An 8,007-nucleotide genomic window follows, 5' to 3' on the forward strand; every position below is an offset into this window, starting at 1 on the left:
GAAAATGTATAGGATTCGGAAAATAGAAGTACAGTTGAACTTTGAACAATGCAATATTTAGAGGTGCTGACCCTCACACACCATTAAAAATCTGCATATAACTTTTGACTCTCCCCAAACTTAAGTACTAATGGCCTGCTATTGAAGGGAAGCCTTACCAGTAACAAAAACCACTGATTAACACATACTGTATGTGTTATATGCATTATATGCTCTAATGTAGAGTAAGCTAAAGTAAATAAAATGTTAAGAAAATCCTAAGAGAGAGAAAATATATCTACAATTGATTAAGTGGAAATGGATTATCATAAGGTTTTTGTTTGTTTGTTTGTTTGACAGAGTCTCGCTCTGTTGCTAGGCGCCAGGCTGGAGTGCAGTTATGCGATCTCGGCTCACCGCAACCTCCACCTCCTGAGTAGCTGGGACTACAGACGTGCACCACCACGCCCAGCTAATTTTTGTATTTTTTAGTAGGACGGGATTTCACCATGTTGGCCAGAATGGTCTCAATCTCTTGACCTCGTGATCCGCCCACCTTGGCTTCCCAAAGTGCTGGGATTACAGGCGTGAGCCACCAAGCCAGGCCCATCATAAGGTCTTCATCCTCATCGTCTTCACATTGAGTAGTCTGAAGAGAGGGATGGCTTAGTCTTGCGTTCTCGTGGGTTGCAGAGGCAGAAAAAGAAGAGGTGGAACAGAAAGCAGGAGAAGCAGGCATACTGAGTATATCTTTGTGGAAATATGTAGTTATTTCTGTCTGGCTTTTTTGCTTTTTCGTTTCCCTAAATTTTTTTCTAGACAGTATCAATCTTTCACCATTTCCTTTAGTTTCAGTGCTCATATCATAGAACAGTCTTTGTTGTAAAACAGGTTAAAATCTGCCTTGAGTAATCACAATCTTTCTGCCAAATTATAATGCCAATTTGTGCTCTGGCACTGCTTTCTTCTGCATATTCCTCATCATTTGGAGCTGGTTCAGAAGCACTCATCTCTATCAAGTTGTCTTCTGTTAATTTCTCTAATGTGCAGTTAGCTCTTGAATTTTATAAGATTCATGTCTTAAAAATCTTCACTTGTTTTTGCCATATCCACAATCTCTTTCATTATTTTCTTGAATTGTTGTGTTGTGTACCATAAAAACATATTGAAGTCCTCTCTCTGCCACCCCAGTAACTCAGAATGTGCTATTAGGAAATACAGTCCTTGCAAATATAATCAGTTACAATGAAGTTATTTTGAATTGGTGTAGGGCAATCATCCAGAATAACTCGTGTTCATATCAAAGAAAAGAGGCTCAGGAGCAAAGACAGACAGGGACAGCAACATATGAAGACACAGACACACAGAGGGAAGGCAGCAATATAATCATGAAACCCAAGAACTGAGTGATATAGCTGCAAGCAAGGAACACCAAGATTGCTGGAGGCAACCAGTAGCGAAGAGGGAGGTCATGGCCTTACTCTACTGACACCTTGATTTCCAACTTCTCACCTCTGGCAGTGTGAGAGCATGCATTTCCATTGAAACCTTCCTGTTTGTAGTGATTTTTCATGGCAGCCCTAGGATAAATACAGGTATTATTAGTTCCATTTTGCAGATGGGAAAACAGATTCTCAGAGAGACTGATTACGTAGCCAATGGAGTAGGGAGCAATCTCATCTCATGGATTGATAATCTGGTAATGGAACAACAACTACAAGTGCTGGAACAGAAGTAAAAACCAGTGACCCACCATTATGAGTCCAGTGATATTTCCTTGGCTCTCATAGGTGTGATTTATCTTGACATTGAATGATTTATCAGAAGTGAAACATTCTAAGATTTCGAATAGTGTTGTATTTCAGGCCTCTGTTCCTTGAATTTCAAGATGGAAAGAATTACCTGGTACTGAGTCCATGGTGATGCATTCATGATGCCTTCTGAGTTTTCCTATGTTCACCTAATCTGATTAACTTACTGTATGTTCTCTGCCAAGCATATATGGTGTCTGTATTTGTGGCCTCTGCCTGGGAGAGCTGAGATCAGACTTGGAGTCAGTAAATCTTACTAAGATTATTATTAAAACAAGTATTAATCTTACCACTTTATGCTGATGTAATGATTTGTATAATAATTCACTTTGAATCTCATTTCTTTATATGTCAACTACCTGCCTTGGAGAAATTGTTGGCTTAAATTTAATGTCTGAAAACCAATAATACCGATTGAACAACATAAATATAGTAATGTTGCCTATTATCTCAATATGATTCTTCACGTGTCTGTAATGCTAGAAAAATATAAGTTACATAAGGGAAAATTTTTCATAAGATAAAACAACAGCATATTTCCACAAGGATTTCAAAAAAGTGAGTCAATGTCTCCATTTCAAGGGAGAAGGGAAGGTAAAACAATGTAACAACTATATTGATTAACAAAAGAAAGGAAATTTAATGGATAAATAATGCAACATAAGTTTCATAAGTAATGTAGTATGTGATGTTAGTTTTCACTACGTAGCTGAGAAAAATCATTGTTATCACATGACACACCACTTCAGCCTGCCTGACTTTAGTTTTGCTGTGGTGGTTGTCACACAACAGGCCACTGTGCTTCAGGTTCTCTGCTTTGAAGATTGGAGATATTCATCAAAGGACTGAGGGCCGTTTAGCTGTTCATAAGGAGTGGGATAACCAGCTCCTGGGGGCTAATTTCAAATAAAGAAAGGCATTAGTCAGTTGATGAATGTCTCTCATTCCCCATCTTCTAGTAAGGTAGAATCTATATAATTGCAGAAGATCTCTAACAAAGATTGAAACCCAGTTTCTCAGAGCAGTAATGAATTAATCAGTGCAACTTTTGGGGAGATTATCTTCCTTTCATCTCCCTTCCCCACTCACTCACTTCCGTTTCTTGGAAATTCTTTCCAAGTAATACCTACACTCAAGTCCCTGACTCCTCCAATTTCATGGTCAACCAAACTGTGTCATCATCATCATCTTCCCCACCACTACCATTGTTGCCATAATCGTCTTTATTGAGCACTTTACATATGAAAGAAACTAAGACTAGTTTTCTACATATATCATGTCATGTAATTCTTACTGCATTATAAAATTGCTAGGATTAACTCTCCTCACTGATAAAATTTCATAGCTAAGTTAATTGCACATATGACCAGACATCTAATAACAAGTATGGGCAGAGGTAGCCGAGGCCTGAAGCAATCCTTTCATTCTTGTGATGTCAAAGTGAGCCCCATTCCTTGGAGGCAGATGGTCAAACTTTTGTATTGCATATGATGAGAGCCAGGTGTCTGTGGACCTTTCTCTTTTTTTATTGATAGATCTGCAGGAGATGGAGATGAAATAACGACGATTACCTGAGTCTCTTTTCAACTTCCATATGCCTCACAATTTTGCTTTTTTAAGACCTCTTCTAACTAACCTCTGTCAAAAGACACTGCCTTTCTCTCTTTCGAGAGCCTCTTCCCTAACCTCTGTCAAAAGACACTGTGTTTCTCTCTTTCAAGAGCCCAGAGCAAGAACCAGGACATATCTGGAATGATTGCTCAAGAAACTTAAGGAAACCAGAATAATTCCTACCTGCTTTCTTCTTCTTTTACTTCTATACCTACTCAAACATTTCTTATATTCAAGTTCAAATCTAATTTCATAAAAACCAAGAGATGTCATTGGCTCCAGTAAAAATGAATGTATCAGAGTTTCTTTGCCTTCCATATTATGATTACATTGATACTGTTTTAAAAACATCAACTTATAATATTTTTAAAGCTTTAATTCTATTTTTCAAATATGCTTCATATATAGGCTTTTCAACAAGAGTACAAACAGTTACTTCTTAGCTATGTTATTTTATAACTAATTTTATTCTGTGGCTATAGTGGAAATTGTAATAAATCTCAAATAGATATGAGAATCAATCAATAAATAATGCATCTACATTTTATCATGGGTTCAATGAGCATTGGTATCTGTTTGAAGCCATATGAACCCTTCCTTGCTGATAGCATCTATGATAAAGGTTACTACTATCACCACTCCAGTCACTTAGTGCTTTAACTATTTGTGCATTTATGGCTGGCACTGTGGTTCCAGCTCATAATCTCAGTGCTTTGGGAGGTCAAGGCAGTGGATTTCATGAAGCCTGTATTTAGAGATCAATCTGGGCAACATGGTGGGTCTTTGTCTCTGAAAGAATTAAAACAGTCAGCCTGGCATGGTGGTGTGCATCTGTGGTCCTAGCTACTTGGGAGGCTGAGGCTGGAGAATATCTTGAGCCCAGGAATTCAAGATAGCAGTCAGCTATGATGATATCATGGCACTCCAGACTGGGCAACAGAGGAAGACCACACTAAAAAAAAATAGTGCATTTAATGAAAGCAATTGTTTCTCTCCTTTTGTCCATTTCATGCAGAGAGCACAGCACCTCTCCAGGTTTTCTTTTACAGTCTCAGGAATTCTTCATACAGACAAAGCTTGAGAGTATTTGTAGATTCTGCTGACTCAGAAGGTCCTGCTTTGATTTGCACAAGAGCTATGGGATATCACAAATTATAAATTATGGCTTCTGCCTCTGTGACCCAGTTTATCACCTAAGAAGGTTAGAGAGAGAGAGAGAAAGAGAGAGAGAGAGATCCTAGGAAAAGGACTTATTTGCACATAGGGATTATAGCTGTACTTAACTTTCAGCTTAAGGAAATGTATTGTTACTGAGAAAGAAAAAGGAATTTCCTGATAAAGAAAGCAGACCCCTGCCACCCCATCAAAAAAAAAAAAAAAAAAAAAAAAAAAAAAAGCAATCATAGATTCTGATCATTCTGGAGAAAAAAATCTTAATGATTTGGGGTTACATTTGGCCTTTCTATATTCAGAAAAAGTTCGATTTTTTCTGTGTTTTTACTGTAGTGTACTCATTTATCCATGTGGACCTTCTACTATGTCTAGGTAAGAGTGTACTAAATAAATACCTGTTCGGAGTGCTATCTATTTGAAATACAATATGAGTTCCACGTGCAATATTAAATTTTCTAATATCACATTTACAAAAGGTAAAATAATTTCAATAATATATTTATTATAATATATACAAAGTATTATTATATCAACATGCATCACTAATCACAAGTTAAGTACTTAATAGGTACATGTGCCCACAAAACTGGATGGGATAACGTCCCATTTTGGAGTGATAATCCCCTCCTAGTCCATACCACATACAGACACATATATACACCAAACCCTTAACATTAAACACTTAATATTAATTTCTGTACATCCTGGTATTTTTAAAGCAAACTTTATGTGAATTATTACCTTTTCTAGAAGAAATGGGCTTCAGATATCTTTCAACAAATTGTAAAATCTCCTATTCAATGAAGAAATGCTGTCTAGTGACAATAGTACTGAGTCCAAGGTCAAAGGGAGAAACATTTGTATGAGATTCGGACGTAAATCTGGACATCTTGCCTCGAAGTGCTGAACAACCAACACTAGCTTTTCACCTTGTGTTTCATAATGTGAGGAAATAATACATCTCTTTTGGATAAGTTTTTAATAATCATTCTGATCTATCCCTTGTGAAATGGAAAGAAATGGACAGGCATAATATTTATATTTGGTTACATGACCCAATCAAGAATAGGAACTCTGAGTAAAGTAATATTATCCTATACACAATTTATATTGTTTTGTTATATGTCATGCATTTTTTCTATTTTAATCATTTGTTTCCATTCAGTTGTAATGGTATTTTAGAGTAAATATCTTGCCAAAGTGTATGATAAAATTCTGATCTCTGGGGATGCAGCAAGTTGTAATAGAATGTAAGGAAATCAAACCTTCTAAGCATATATTTTTTCATAGATTAAATAGTGATATATTTTACCTTCTCATTTCAGAAAATTTTGCCAATGTGAAGACATCCAGAGTCCTGACACATTCTTGGTCTGAGGATATGTTTTCCTGTTTACAGGTTTGGAGAACCTCCTAAGTTAATAGTTATCTCCTAATGACCTATATGTATCCATGTGTATATAAAGTGTTTTCAGGTAAAATTAGAAATTAGACAGCATTTCTATCTTATATTCAATAATAAAATTAACATTAAAAAGATGATTTGGGGGCCGGGTGTAGTGGCTCACGCCTATAATCCCAGCACTTTGGGAGGCCAAGGCGGGTGGATCACGAGGTCAAGAGATCGAGACCATCCTGATCAACAAGGTGAAACCCCGTCTCTACTAAAAAATACAAAAATTAGCTGGGCATGGTGGCACACGCCTGTAGTCCCAGCTACTCAGGAGGCTGAGGCAGGAGAATTGCTTGAACCCAGGAGGTGGAGGTTGCGGTGAGCCAAGATTTCGCCATTGCACTCCAGCCTGAGTAACAAGAGCGAAACTCCGTCTCAAAAAAAAAAAAAAGATGATTTTATTACAAAATTATAAATATTATACTGCAATCTGCTGCCCAAAGAGAGTTTCTATTAGCCAGGCAGTGAAACAGAAAGAAATGTGGAAATCAGGAGTTTAGATAAAAATTTCAATTTGAGTCTTATCTGTTATCTGATGAAATAGAAATCCCTCAGGAATCTTCTCTGGAATCTCTTTACATTGATACAAAATGAAAGGGACAGGTACAGGGTCAGACAAACAATTGCCATAGCAGGTAGGGATTTATATGGCTATCTCTCTGACTAAATCACAGTCTTGGCACTGTGATTTGTATATACTGCATTATATACATATAATGTGTATATCTTTATATTATATATCTGTATTAATATATTATATTGGTTTGGTAAATGTGGCAAATAACTTGGATTCTTCTTATTCTGCACTACATAATCCAACACTCTGCTGGAAACCCTCAGAATTATAACCATATCCAAAGACCTGAGCAATGCCCGTATCTCTTCTAATAGCCCTGTTAACCAGCTTCCTGGTCTACTGGGCTAATGTACCCAAAGTGTCCTGGGACCCATCACTCTGGAGAATCCAAATGCAGATAGAGTTCAGAAATTCACTGGACCCCTCCTGCAGAGATCTGCAGCTGCCTCCTTCCTGCCACAGCCTTTGCAATCAGATACATTATTTCAGTTTAGAATTTAGTGCTCATCATCGCTTCTCGGCCTTTTGGCTAAGATCAAGTGTAGAATTTAGTGCTCATTACATAAAAGCACTGTATATATCTGGGATTGCTAAAATCATTTTGAAGCCCTTATTGCTACAAATATAATTACTGTTTGTTGCATTATCTCTGCCATTTTAAAATCTAGATTTTTTCCCCATGCCATCCCAGGTTTGAGAAAAAGCAAAATACCAGCAAAAAGACCAGTATAAATACTAATAAGAATGCAGCCTGGCCTAAAATTTTGGACAAATATGCTAGCATGTGCTTCCTGCTGAGAGAAACCATCTTCCCCATAGAGGAAGGCTTTTTGAGAAAGTTGGTTTTGTATAGTGAGGTTTGAATAATTTATGTTGGTTTGTATTCATAATCATATGTAATTATTGGTAAACTCTAGTAGTTCAGGATTGCAGATTTCAGCATAAAGTCAATGGAAAATTATGTCTATCCCTGAAAAACGTGGATCAGAGAACGTTTAGGCTCTAATAATACTCATGATTTAATCTGGGTCAAAAGTTTTGAAAAGTTATAAAATTTAAACATTTTATAGGAGTTCTCCTGATCATATTTTTGAAATGCACAGAAATGAGTAAGCACTGGATAATTCCAGTTTTTAGCACCCTAATAATAATTAGGAAAACTACTCTTTATTGCATACATATACTTTATCTGCTTATTCATCACATATTAATTAGGTATCTGCTATGTGTCAGGATCTCTATTAATTACTCCTATTAATTGGTGAAGAAACTAGTTACATTCTGGTGGCAAAAACTTGGTACATTTTAGTTCTTTTCACTTAAATAGAAAAGGATGAAAAGTGGAAAAGGTTTGTTCTGGAAAACAAAGTGTTTAATTTTAGCTGTGTTCATTTTGTGATGCC

At 36.6% G+C, this 8,007-nt stretch overlaps 1 pseudogene; it reads left to right on the forward strand.

The window, feature by feature from the left end:
* The first annotated feature begins 7,113 nt into the window (after nt 1–7,113).
* Nucleotides 7,114–7,257, forward strand: LOC135274715 (U2 spliceosomal RNA; annotated as a pseudogene).
* The last annotated feature ends 750 nt before the right edge of the window (nt 7,258–8,007 follow it).

This window comes from Aotus nancymaae, unplaced genomic scaffold, assembly GCF_030222135.1.
Source record: "Aotus nancymaae isolate 86718 unplaced genomic scaffold, 86718_ANA_hifiasm-v0.15.2.pri h1tg000012l, whole genome shotgun sequence".
Taxonomy (NCBI): Eukaryota; Metazoa; Chordata; class Mammalia; order Primates; family Aotidae; genus Aotus; species Aotus nancymaae.